This window comes from Pinus tabuliformis, chromosome 3_2 (genome assembly GCF_031772625.1).
Source record: "Pinus tabuliformis cultivar Carrire ecotype Pingquan chromosome 3_2, CPIR1, whole genome shotgun sequence".
NCBI lineage: Eukaryota > Viridiplantae > Streptophyta > Pinopsida > Pinales > Pinaceae > Pinus > Pinus tabuliformis.
Window position 1 is genome coordinate 249,839,387 of NC_142302.1, and position 12,957 is coordinate 249,852,343.

Consider the following 12,957-nt stretch of genomic DNA (forward strand, 5'->3'; position numbering starts at 1 on the left):
CAAGACTACTCTACAGTTGATGTTACACTACCTTGGAATCTCCACCACAACTAAGGAACTTGTATTCTTTGCATACACTAGCTATTTTGGGTTGATTGATCAGTTAATTGGATAATCATTGAGTTTGATAGAAGTCTCACCGTACAACTAACCTTCCACTAGTTCCTGCAATAGTTGGAAGTAGTTTAATTTAAAACAACTTGAGATAACTAACCTTGATTGCTACAAATTAGAAATCACACATGCTTAAATGAACTCTAAATCCTCCAACTCAAATTTACTGAGTAGACTAGATGACACCAGCCATGTCACACAAGTTAACCCCATCCAAGTTTTCTGCTGATGTGGAAATTCAAATTTTCTCAATTTAATCAAGCAAAATCAAATTGAGAATTTTTTGCTGCATTTTCAATAGAGAAAAGTAGGAGAAAGGCATTGATAATGAAATAATGTCATATTAATAATTTTACTCACAATTACAAAGTGAAACAAGAACACTTATCGTACCACGGGCTTCACCCACATAATGCAAGATGCTTGTCAATGGCCAGATAGAGCGAAGATGTGGTTAAGTCGAAGAGGAGAACAAAGTTTCGACACTCATGGAAGACCACTTGGTTTCTTGATTGGATTCATATGGTTTGGCTCAAAGGTTTTTTTGGCTTACCATGGTGTTTTCTATTCTCTGTGCTTTTGGCGATGGATCGACTTCACAAATTTGCATCATAGGTGCTTTATCCCACCTGATTCCAAAACTTTCTATTGATGGCGACATGTTATTTCTATGAGCCTGTGTTTTTTTGTAGTGCATGGCTTGTTGTTGGTCAAGCTGCCTCTTGTTTTAGGTTGTCATAGAGCTCATGGTTTGTGCTATTTTTGGTGGGCACTATTTTCAAATGGACATCAAGCCTATGTGTGTTGCTTTTGTTATCTACTGGTAAGCCCAATGGCTAGGGTGTCAATTGATCATTTACCCTAATTGGTAGCTTCTCACTGTGGTGCTCTATTAGTGCAAACATGCTAAGCCACAGTGACAACTGCTAAGCCTTCCACCTCACAAGCTCAAAACCTAGAACCAATTTAAGATCAAATGTGCATCATCTATCGATCTTATAATAAGTTATGGCCAGATTTAACATGGCTACAACCTTTCTTCAAGTGAAATTAATATCAAACAAATCTATCAAAAAAGCTGCAAGGAGTAGTAGTAATGGAAAAATGGGTAAAAATAATCATATAGATTTCATCCAACCAAATAAAGGATATGCAATACTTACCCTCCATTTTTTGTGTCCCTCTCCTATTGGGATTTCTCAATATACAATACTTACCCTCCATAATACTAAGTTGATGTACACATATTATCTACTTATTTCCATGTCTCACATATGAGGATGTATTCTTCTTTTGTTGAAAGAGAAACTTCGTTTGCAAACCCAAGGCCAATGAGTAAAACTATAGTCTTCTTTTTTATTGGATCATATTTCACAAGCTTGCCAAGGGGTTTTGCTTCTAAAAGATCCAGAAAGGATCTATCATATTTAAACTTGGTGCTTGCATCTAAGTCATATACACTTCCATCGCTAGCCTCTATAATTGCATCAAATAACCTATAAAACCCCACATGTACCCTTTGTTATATTTTATGAAAACAAAAGCAAACAATGTTATATTCTTTCAAATGTTTGTGTAAGTGTCAAAGGTGAAAAGACATAAAACAGTTTCAATTGAACAAACCTGATCTAAATTCCATCAACTTCTGAAGCTAAAAGAAATATTTGATCATCATTAACTTTCAGTAGACCCTATAGAATAATCCATGTCTTATGAATACAAAATACATGAAGTTTCATTCTCACAATAAAAAATACCCATTTAAGCCCCAATTTGATATGCATCTTCATAAGTTTCTTAGCTAAAATTTGTATATACAAAATTAAAATGGAAACAATTACTCATAATAAAAACCATTTTCAAGGGCATATTCGCCAAACTATAGGCTCAAAAAGATTAGAAATCCTCCTCCCCTTTCTTAGAAAACTCAAGTTGTTTGGGCTCAATTAACACCAAAACTTTGGGATGAGACCTCACCTTTGCCTTATAAATTGTAGGTCCATCTGCCACATTTTTCACCTTTCTTTTCACAATCATAGACCCTTGCAATTGTGAGACTATAATTGAAGGATAGTTGAGGTCATGTATCTTAGGTTGGTGTGTCGGACAAGAAAACGCCTTCCCTGTTATGGCCTTGACCTCTATTGAATTATAATTCAAGTTGCGGAAGAATTTGTAGTAGTCTTTGACTAATAGATCATAGACTAGGCTAGGATTTCCAGCCACATTCAAATTGACATGACCCACACCATAGTTGAAAGGACCTGCTCTTTGCAACGATGCATTCCTAATTGGCTTATTAGTGTCATCCATTCTTTCAGTTGTGATTTACAAAAGAAATAAACGAAAGAGTAATTTATCATAGAATGTCTTCTATCTATCTATATTTTTCTATTATGTTATATGCTTCTCTACTTGAAGGATGTGTGTCTTCTTCTACCTGCAAGAAACAGTCATCACAACTTCACACCTTTAGGAACGCTCAATGACATCATTATGTGAGTGATGGCAATTATCACAACATCACACTCTTTTAATCGTGTAACCCTTAAGCACTCTCAATATTTTCTATGAACTACTTTAGTTTTACACAAGAAATCCTACTGAAAATGGAGATCATTGCAGGAATAGTGAATGTAACATAGGAGTCCACGTTGGGACAACAATTTCACCCACATAGCATGTCACAAATATCCAACATTCTCCTTAAATTGTTTCATCAATTAAAACTACAGTTCACACTCTTCATATCCACTAGAGCTACACCATATATGTATATGTGGGAACCTAAGGATACACATCCATGTTGTCAATTTATTTTTTACACTAAAAGGTGTTTTCTTTGTGGGCTTGGGGTGAGCAAACACTGTTCACCCAAGCCAATGATCGCAATCCATTTTCATTGTTCCTGCTAGTGAAAATATGACACGTGGATAACACCTGATGCATTCAAACGATCCTCTGTCACCCGCTCAGGCCATTCCCTCCTAGCCCCTCTGCTAGCAATGGCTTTGTTCTCCATTTTCATTCTATTTTAGTCCATCGTCGTGTAGTACTCTTTGTCTCTTTGCTTCATTAATGCACACTGCCCTCCACTCCAATTGCACTTGAACATCTCACCATGCAATTCAAACTCCACTTTGGTGGTCTTGCTAAGAAAGCCAAAACGTAAACGGAAGGAAGAGATGATTGCGAATTCATCTCTTCACGGAATTAATAATAGGAAAAAAGATATAACTTTACATAGTAATCAACACTCCAATTAGTGAGATGACCAAACCCGTAGCACCTTGCCCAGTTAACTAAGGAACGAAGATTCCTTTAAAGAGCTCTCTGGGTTTAGGCTTTGCATATACCAGCTCGGCAAGGAAATCCCTCCAATTTTGTCATTTGGATTTCATATTAACACTTGTTAAAAGATACATCTATGTCGTTCAACATGCAACATTTCTGAGGAAACATTCATTGGCTAGAATAATCTTCACCATTTACATGCAATGGTTTGATCCTTCAGATCTCAAGCATACCACTTATTTTAAACCAAAGCACACAATGACAAATTTCTGTGATTTCAAACCACTGTGAGAATGAAACGTTGTTCTTAGGGATGTAGACAATATCACGCTACAGAGATCCTTAACAACATATTCATAAATAATTCCATGCGACCAATCAAATCTAGGCTCAAGAGAAATGTCGCAATATGCCTCTGTTAGCACTCTAAATCAAGGTCAAAGTCATTACACAGATCAATGATAAAGAGTTCTTGTACAAATCCGAGAGTTTTACATAGTAGCTCATAAAAGAACCTTCACATTTCTTCATATTTTGTTCTTTACGTTCACGAGATGTTAACTTTAGATGTGCACTTATGTTTACTTTCTATTATTATTTTTCGACCACCATCTATATTTCTAATCGAGTTGACTCTCCTTATATTTATGTCGATAGGCATTATATTATGGAGTTATTTGTGGTGAGACTGTTGAGATTCGTTGTCCTCGACAGCTAGAGTGAATCTCGACAGTGTCGCCCGCTGTTGACCAATTCCAATATTCCTCATCCTATTATTTCTCATGAGAAGACGAATGTTGAAGCTTTTTTGGTTGCTTTAGTTCGGTCTGAAACCCGGCCCTATACGATGGATCATGGCATGTATTGAAAATGTTAACTATGCTGTCATAGTTAATGGTGTTCCCACTCCTTATTTTCGTGCAGAAAGGGGCTTGCGACAGGGTTGTCCACTGTCGCCTCTCCTTTTTATATAGGCCATGAACTCCTTGAGTCTACACATCAACCGAGCAGTTGAGGAAAAAGTGTATGCTCCGATAAAGATCTGCAAGCAAAATTACATTTCTCATAGTTTAGATAATCTTCGGCAAAATCACATCACCAATCTTATGTCGACGCGTTTCGAACCAACCAGTGTGGTTCATCGTCAGGACAGGTTGAAGAACCAATCTGGCTAAGCTGATTAAATAGAGTGACGTCCTGTTCGTTGATGACGTCCTGTTATTTGCTATGTTATCTAAAGCATCCTGGACATGCATTAAAAATATCCTTGACCGTTTCCAAAAGGCGACTGGGCTTATTATTAACAAGGCCAAATCATTCCTGTATCACAATGAAACCGACCGGGATACGATTTTATGGATCTCACAGCTCTTTGGGATAGAAACTAGATCTTTGACTGATGGAATCAAGTATCTGGGATTCCGCTTCAAAGCGAAGGCTTATTCAAAGAATGATTGGAGATGGCTAGTTGAGAGATTTTTTAGCAAGATTTCGATGTGGGAACATAGATCTTTATCGTTGGGAGGTAGAGTCGTCCTCACCCAATCTGTCTTGATGCAAATGGCGGTTTACTGGGCCCATCTTTATCTCCTCCCGGCCAGTATTATCCATGCCATGAACAGGATCTCCACCAACTTTATTTATGGTGCTAAAGCAGATAGAGGCAAAATCCATCTGTCTAAAATGAATCTCTTAACGATGCCAAAAAAGCTCGGGGTTGGGGTCTGATGGATCAAAGGCTTTTCGGAAAAGCTCTGGTTTGCAAAACTTTGTGGAGAGGTATCTTCGACGCAAATCCTTGGAGTGCTATCATTCATCAGAAGTATCAAAAAGGTAGAAGCCTGGAGTTCTGGTTCAGGCTCGGCTCCATTGGAATTAAACAGGGTTCTGCAATTTGGCACAGTTTCAGAAAAATTGAAAAATACTTCTTAAACAATCTGAAATGGAGGATGTTCTCTGGAAGGAAAATCTTCATTGGTATCGACTCATTTGCTGGCTATAGGGGGAATCTCCATGTTCCGGACCCTCTTCTATTTGTCCTTCACAGAATGGGTATTTTTACTTGGGACAAGATCATTGCAGAGTGGAGGGGCCTTGTGCCTTCTCTGAAGGACGCTGCTGACATTGGCCTTCCTCATGCCTTGTTATTACCTTGGGAAAATGTCAAGAATGCTCTAGCTGAAGGAGGGATAAAGCGTGCCGAGCCAGAAGATCATTTAGTATGGTCCCTATCTCATTCTCATTCGACAACGACTGTAAAAGATATCTACTATGATCTCGTTTCCAAAAAAAATATGCCTGCCAGACAGATTTTTCCGGTGCAATGGTGGAAACTCGGTTGTCCTCTCAAAGTGATTATTTTCTCATGGTTAGTTTTCTACAACAAAAACTTAACATGGGAAAACTTGAGGAAGAGGTGGTGGCATGGTCCCAGCAGATGTGTGTTGTGCAACGCTGAGGAGGAGACAAACTTCCACATGTTCTTCAAATGTGCGGCCTCCCAACAAATCTGGTATGAATTGGCTTCTTCTTTACATTTTCCTCACCTGAGTTTCATTTCTGTTAATGCAGCTTTTGACTGGTGGGGAAGACAAGAGGTATCTAAGTGTCCAATCCTTCCCATTGTGTTATGGTGTGTCTGGAAATGGAGAAATTTAAAAAAAATTGAAGACACAAACATCTCCTTCAAGACTGTTTCGTTAAGCTTCTCCTCTCTCTATGAATCGATCCAAAGATAGGACAAAGAGCTCTACAGGTTCATGGTCTGGAGCGAAGTGATGCGTTTTTGTCGTGGGTGTCCAGGGCTTCTATCGGCTTCTTACACCTGGAGAATCAGCTGGCTTGATCTTCTGCATTGTAAAGCCTCCTCCGGGGAATGCCCGACCGGCAGTTGACTACGATCTGAGTGATATCTCGGGCTCCTCTCTCTCGTCGTTTTTTTGGTTATGATTGTCAATTAGATCATCCAGCAGCATGTTTTGGCAATATTATGTGTTATATGTTTTTATGTGTCCTGTTTATATCATATGCTTCTATACGGATGCCCAATGGTTTTTTATATATATCTCTCATCTTCATGTAAAATCTGTTCAAAGCTGTCTTTTTGAGTTTGGTCACCATTGTTATGGGAACCAAATCGCTTCTCCGTATTTCTACAGGTCATGCTGTATATATTGCCTCAATATAATATATCGCTTTTTCTTCTTAAAAAAAAAGAACTTTTGAAAGCCAAAGGATGTTTCATCATTAACGTCTTTAATAAATTATTGGTGTAGATTGATGTGCCTTGCAATGGAGATTTTTTTTCAAGAACTTATACTTGTATTGTGCACATAAATTTCATGTTCTGGAAAAATTCGACGAGGTGAAATGGAGTTGCAGAAAATGCCCAGTTGACCATAACAGGCAGAGGCGCAAGTCGCAAATAAACATGATCGATTCGACTGTCTCCACTTCTTAAGCTGCAACTACCTTAAAAGTGGAAGATGACAACAACAATGTCTCAAGGAAGCTGCAATAATACAGCAAGGGGTCAAATATGCTTCTTTCCCCATGAATTCATTAAATAATTAGAAAGTTTAAATTGAAGATTTTTTTTCCTAGTGTATTATGTGCCCTGTAAGATTAAGATTCTAATTTCTTTAAACTCTTACGATTGATACATTATTTTTTTTATTTAGTAGTGTGAGTTGTATATAATATATCTGGTTAATAATGATTTCTATTTAATAAATTTATTTTGGATATATCATTTAATATTTTTAATTTATTTAATGAATTAATAAGTTATAAAAATATTTAGTATTTATGTGCAATTTGAAATTAAAATTTTATGAATATATTAAGAGGAGGTAATAAACTTTAGTTTCAAACATTAGAATTGTTTTTTGGTTTTGATTAGTATTATTGTCAAAACAAAGATTATTTCTTATGAGCTTTATAGTGAAATGCCTTGTGATGAAAGAGTTTATCACCTATACCATCCTAAGAGGGTTGAAAATGAAAAATAGTTCCTCCTAGATTGTTTGTCTTATCCTCACACTCTATTTAGTTTTCAAAATACTTATTACATTACATCTTTATTTTTATTTTTTAATTTAGCAAAACTATGGTGATCTTGTATGTCACTTCTTTTTAAGTATAGAAATAAAATGTTAAAAATTTCCAATTATTCTCTTATCTTCTTAATGGCCAATAAATTATAGAGATTTAAGAGGACATTAATCATCATCATATAGAATATTATAAAATAAATCATTTTTCATTATTTACATTCTTAATATAATAATGATTATAATATTTTTTTCCATTTCACAATGAACTTTCAAATTAAATATTTATAAATTTGTTTTTATTTTAACAAATGTAAATATAGTGTTTTTCAAAAGTAATTATAATAATAAAAAAAATACTAAAATTAGGGTTAATGGTAATTTTATAATACATTATTTTAATATATTTAATTATATTATTAATTTCTCTAAATTTAGATATGATTGGTTAATCTAATGACATCAACTATCTTTAATAATTTAATCTAACATTAATTTTTTTTTCTGCGTAAATACTAATTCTATTAAAAAAGAGAAAAATATGTACATGGAGGTCGAGACCTCAGAGGGGGCAGAGGCCAGCCCTCAGCCAGAGATTCTGAAACATACATATGCTACTATCTGCCATTTCCGGATTACAGACTACAAAAACTTGATTTGTTAGACAGTGACCCACTAAAAAATAATTCTGTTCTGAGTCTAACATTACATAGCTATCGTCGGCAGAGGCTTTACTGAGACGCATGCTGTCATGCCCGTCATGAACAGAAGAGGCAAACCAGAACTCATCAAACCCAGAGTTGTTGCTGCAAACTAAGAACAGGTTGGCTAGCGCCAAAAACTTAAACAAGAACTGAAACCAGACACATGACCAGAGACCTAGAAACAAAGACACATAGCAAAAATCAAACAGAGCGAAGGCAAGAATGCCACCCATCGGTGATGAACCAGCCTTAATCTGCATGTTGCGGAGAGTCGGGCATGTCCTTATCCACCTGGCTAGACGAAGCAACCCAGGTGACGAAACCATTGTCTTCAATTCCTTCGATGCCACCTTCTGGAGGAGTTACCAGGTTGAGAATGCTGCCTGCACAATGAGTCGGTCCACAGACAAGGATCTCGTGTTGTGTTGAATCGGCTGGATGCGGAGGCGCTTCAGAAACAGGGGTGTCATCCTGCATGTTGTCTGCATTAAACACCACCCCAGCCATCTCCCCCTGAAGGACGTTGTCTTCCTGAGATTGAGAGGTGGTGGTGTGGGCTGAGCTATTGGGATTGTCCTCTTCCTCAGCAAGAATAAATGTGATACTAGCAGACAAAACTTGCCTGTTGAGCCTACTATGGAAGGTGAACCGGGTAGTTTGAAAGGAATTGTGCAGGAGAGGCCCAGCATGGCCAGAGGGCGGTGAGGACGGGGAGGCCGAAGTAATGGGGATGACATTCTGAGGAGCAGACCGAGAGGTTCTGCCTCTGTTACCGGTGTTACCTCCTCGGTGAGAGACTCCTCGACGACGAGGCATTCTCACAATGACAGACCAGCTGAGAAAGGGAAGATGGCGGAGCTGACGGGAGAGGGACTGAGCACAGAGGAACCCAGCAATACCAAATAACCAGGCGAGCTTCCAAACAATCTGAGCCAGGCAGGGGTGCGGGAAGAACAACGGGCGGAGGTGAAAAGAACCAGGAGCAATGGCGTGAACCAAATATCGAGCCATACATAAAACCTTGAGCATGAACTCTCGAACCAGGCGCACATTAATGCCAATCTGTGCGACCAACATTCCGTCCAGCAACCGATTAAATGCGCATGCCATGGAGATCGTCTGCCAGCCAGGTGCAGGGCCAGCTGCCTGCCTTGAGCGCCCCCTCATAAATCTTGTTTATTAACACCCGCATCTGGGTAATTTAATCTAACATTATTATCTTTATGCTACTATTTTTTTTTAAGTGAATTTGTTTGAAATTTAATAGAATATTACTTTTTTTATTATTATTATTATCATAAACCTAGAATAAATGCTTTAAATTTTTATATTTATTTTACCATCAATATTATTTGAAATTCAATATAAAAATTATTAGAATGGATGGAGAAGTTTCTTAAAAGATTGTATTTATTTTATGTATTTTAAAAATACAAATTAATCTCAAATAAAACTATTTCTTATTTTTTTAATAAAAATATATATAAAACAATTAAACTATATATTTTATCATTTAACTATTTTATATTTATATATCTAATTTTTTTATTATAATTATATCTAAATAATTAAATAAAGCATTAAAATTATAAATTATATATATATATATATATATATATATCAATATTATGATGATGGTGGTGGTGGTTAACGTCCACTGAGACCAAACTTTGGTCTATCGGACCTAAAGAAACAAATTATTTAGTTTGATTTAAGATTTTATTCTTATGCTCAAAAAGCTTGGAGAGAAGACTCCCGAGCTCACTATAATTTTGATATCGTAAAAGGCTAGGAAGGTCAGTATTGTGACAAAGATTATGAAACTGAGATCTAATGTGGTTGTACACAGGGCACTCTACGAGGAAGAGGAAGTGGTTTTCATCCTCGATGTTCCTATTCTCATAGAAATGGCAGATCCTTTCCATCCATGGTGTTTTATAAATAATTAAATTAAAAACTTAATTTTTAATCACTAAATTTTTATAGTTATCTTTTGCATTTTGAAATTTAAATATAATAAAATGTATATATTTTAATATATAATTTTATATATTTGTAAGGATGATGTAAAATTGATTTTCTTTTATGCTCATGAAATTTAATTTTGAAACTATGTGCATGAACTTTTCAAGTTGTTAAAGTGAATTTTTTAAGTTATTAATTTAATTGTTAACTGATATTTGTTTTGGTAATTTTTTTATCAATAGTATATCTTTCTAATAATTCATCAATATATAGGTTCACATCAACTATATTTAAATATGGTAACAAATTAAATATAATTTAATTAAAATAATAAAATATAGGAAAAACTATGTTATTAAAAAAAAAATATATATATATATATATATATATATATAATTGAGTGATAATATTTTAAATCTATTTTAAATCAAGTTTTATTGGATATTAAGAAGATTAAATTTTGTGGAAGACATAGTCTTCCTTCAAGCAAGCAAGAAACTTTGGAATAAAAGCGAAGCAAGAGCAATCTCTGCCCGAGGTGCCTCAGGAGGGATAGGCACTCTTTGGAACGCCAATAAATTTACAGTCCTATTTGAGGCTAGAAATACACATTGGTTGTTACTGAAAATGCAGAACTTGGACACTAAGGAAACGTTTTGTCTGTTCAATGTTTACTCTCCAGTCAACGTTGGGGGAAAAAAGACTGCTGGGACTCGTTAAGACACCAAGCAGATTTGACAAATCTGGAAAATATAATAATTGCTGGCGACCTCAACCTCACTTTGCATCCATCAGAAAAAAGGGGAGGCAACGTAGTTAGAGACCTGGCTAGAGAATGGGTGGAGGACATAGTGCAAGACTAGGATTTGCTGGACATCAAACCCTCTTTCGGTAAGTACTCTTGGTCTAATAAAAGAGTGGGACCTGGACACATTGCTACCAGGCTAGATAGATTTATTATAAAAAGCTCCTATTTGTTGCTAGGTTTAGAGCCCAAAATGCATATACTTGCTAACAGCATCTCTGATCATATGCCCATAAAGCTAGAACTCCTAGCTCATCTTGATCTGGGCCCTATTCCATTTAGATTCAGCCCTCTTTGGGTAAAGGAGCCAGATTTCATGCAAACTGTCAAGGAATGTTGGAATCAGCCAGTTAAAGGATCACCATTCTATATTTGGGAGGAAAACCTCAGAAGGGTGAAAGGAGCTCTAAAAAGATGGGCTAAAACGCTGTCCAATCCGGCCATAGAAAGGAAAACCATTAAAGCTGCTCTTGTTTCCCATCAAAATGGTATGGAGAACACTACGCTCACAAAGGATTTATTAGATCAAGAAACCCAATTGCAACAACGCTACCACAAAGCCTGCTTAGCTGAGGAAGAGTATTGGAGATTAAAATCTCGGAACCTCTGGCTTAAAGCAGGGGATAGGAACACTGCTTATTTTCACAAACAAGCCCACGCAAGGAAATGTTTCAACACCATCTCAGAGATCAAAGAAGAGGGCGATATCCATAAGGATTTTGATCACATAAATAAAGCAGCTTTTGCTCATTTCCAAAACTTATACAGTGAAGACAAGGATCTGAGCCATTATCCAGATCTGCTAGATAATATACCCTCTGTAATCACTCAGCGAATTAATGAATCTCTTGAGGCCAAAGTCACTAAAGACTAAGTGAAAAAGGCTCTCTTCGATATGGAACTGGATAAGGCCCCTGGGCCGGACGGTTTCTCTGCTAGATTCCTCCAAGTCTGCTGGCCGATTGTTGAAAAAGACCTCCTCAAAATGGTTCAAATATCCCAAAATACACAGAAAATTGGAGGCAGTACTGATTCTGCATTTTTAGCACTTATACTCAAGGAAAAAGGTGCCAATAACTTCAGTAGATTCCCGTCGATTTCCCTATGTAACACAGGGTTCAAATTAATCACCAAAGTAATTGCAAATAGACTGAAGGTCATTCTCCCCAAAATAATTCCAGAGAATCAAGGAGGCTTCATCCAAGGTAGGCAGATCGTGGACAACTTCTTCCTGGTACAAGAGGCAATTCATTCAAGTCTCCTTCGAAAAGAGCAAGGTATGGTGATTAAACTTGATTTAGCAAATGCTTTTGATCGAGTAAATCATAGCTTTCTTTTAAATGTTATGAGCAAGTTTGGTTTTGGAGCAAACTTTATTAAATGGATCCGGGCATGCATCTCGGAGCCATGGATTGCTCCTCTTGTTAATGGAAGAGCCACAGACTTTTTTAAAGCCTCGAGAGGACTTAGGCAGGGGTGTCCTCTATCCCCTCTGCTCTTTGTCATCCAAGCCTCAGTTCTTAGCTTCCTGCTAGACAAAAAATTGCAAGACCAAGAAATCAATGGACTGTGTATTGCAAGAGGGATCAAAAATATTAATCATGCCTTGTTTGCGGATGACACTTTGCTTTTGGGTCCTGCCTCTATTTCCTCTGCCACAAAATTCAAAGCGGTTCTGGATGACTTCAGTGAAGCCTCAGGCAGCATTGTTAACAAGAGCAAATGCCATATTTTCAGCTGGAATACTACGCCCAGACTGCTATCTGCCATCTCCAGATGTTTGGGTTTTGAAGCCTCCGCCTCTTGGTCTTCTTTTAAATACCTGGGCCTCCCAGTATCTCACAAGAAACCTGCAAGCAAAGAATGGCTCCCACAGCTGGAAAAATTCAAGGCAAAGATCCAAGCCTGGGGATATTCCTGGCTGAATACTGCTAGCAAAACAGTCTTAATTAAATCAGTACTTACCAGTTTGCCTCTATTTCAATTCGCTGGGCTTCTCGCTCTGACAGTCATCCTAAAAAAA

General features: G+C 37.0%; 1 pseudogene; it reads right to left on the minus strand.

The window, feature by feature from the left end:
• Positions 1–1,369: 1,369 nt before the first annotated feature.
• LOC149180620 (uncharacterized) overlaps positions 1,370–12,957 on the minus strand; it is a 28,413-nt pseudogene continuing 16,825 nt past the window's right edge.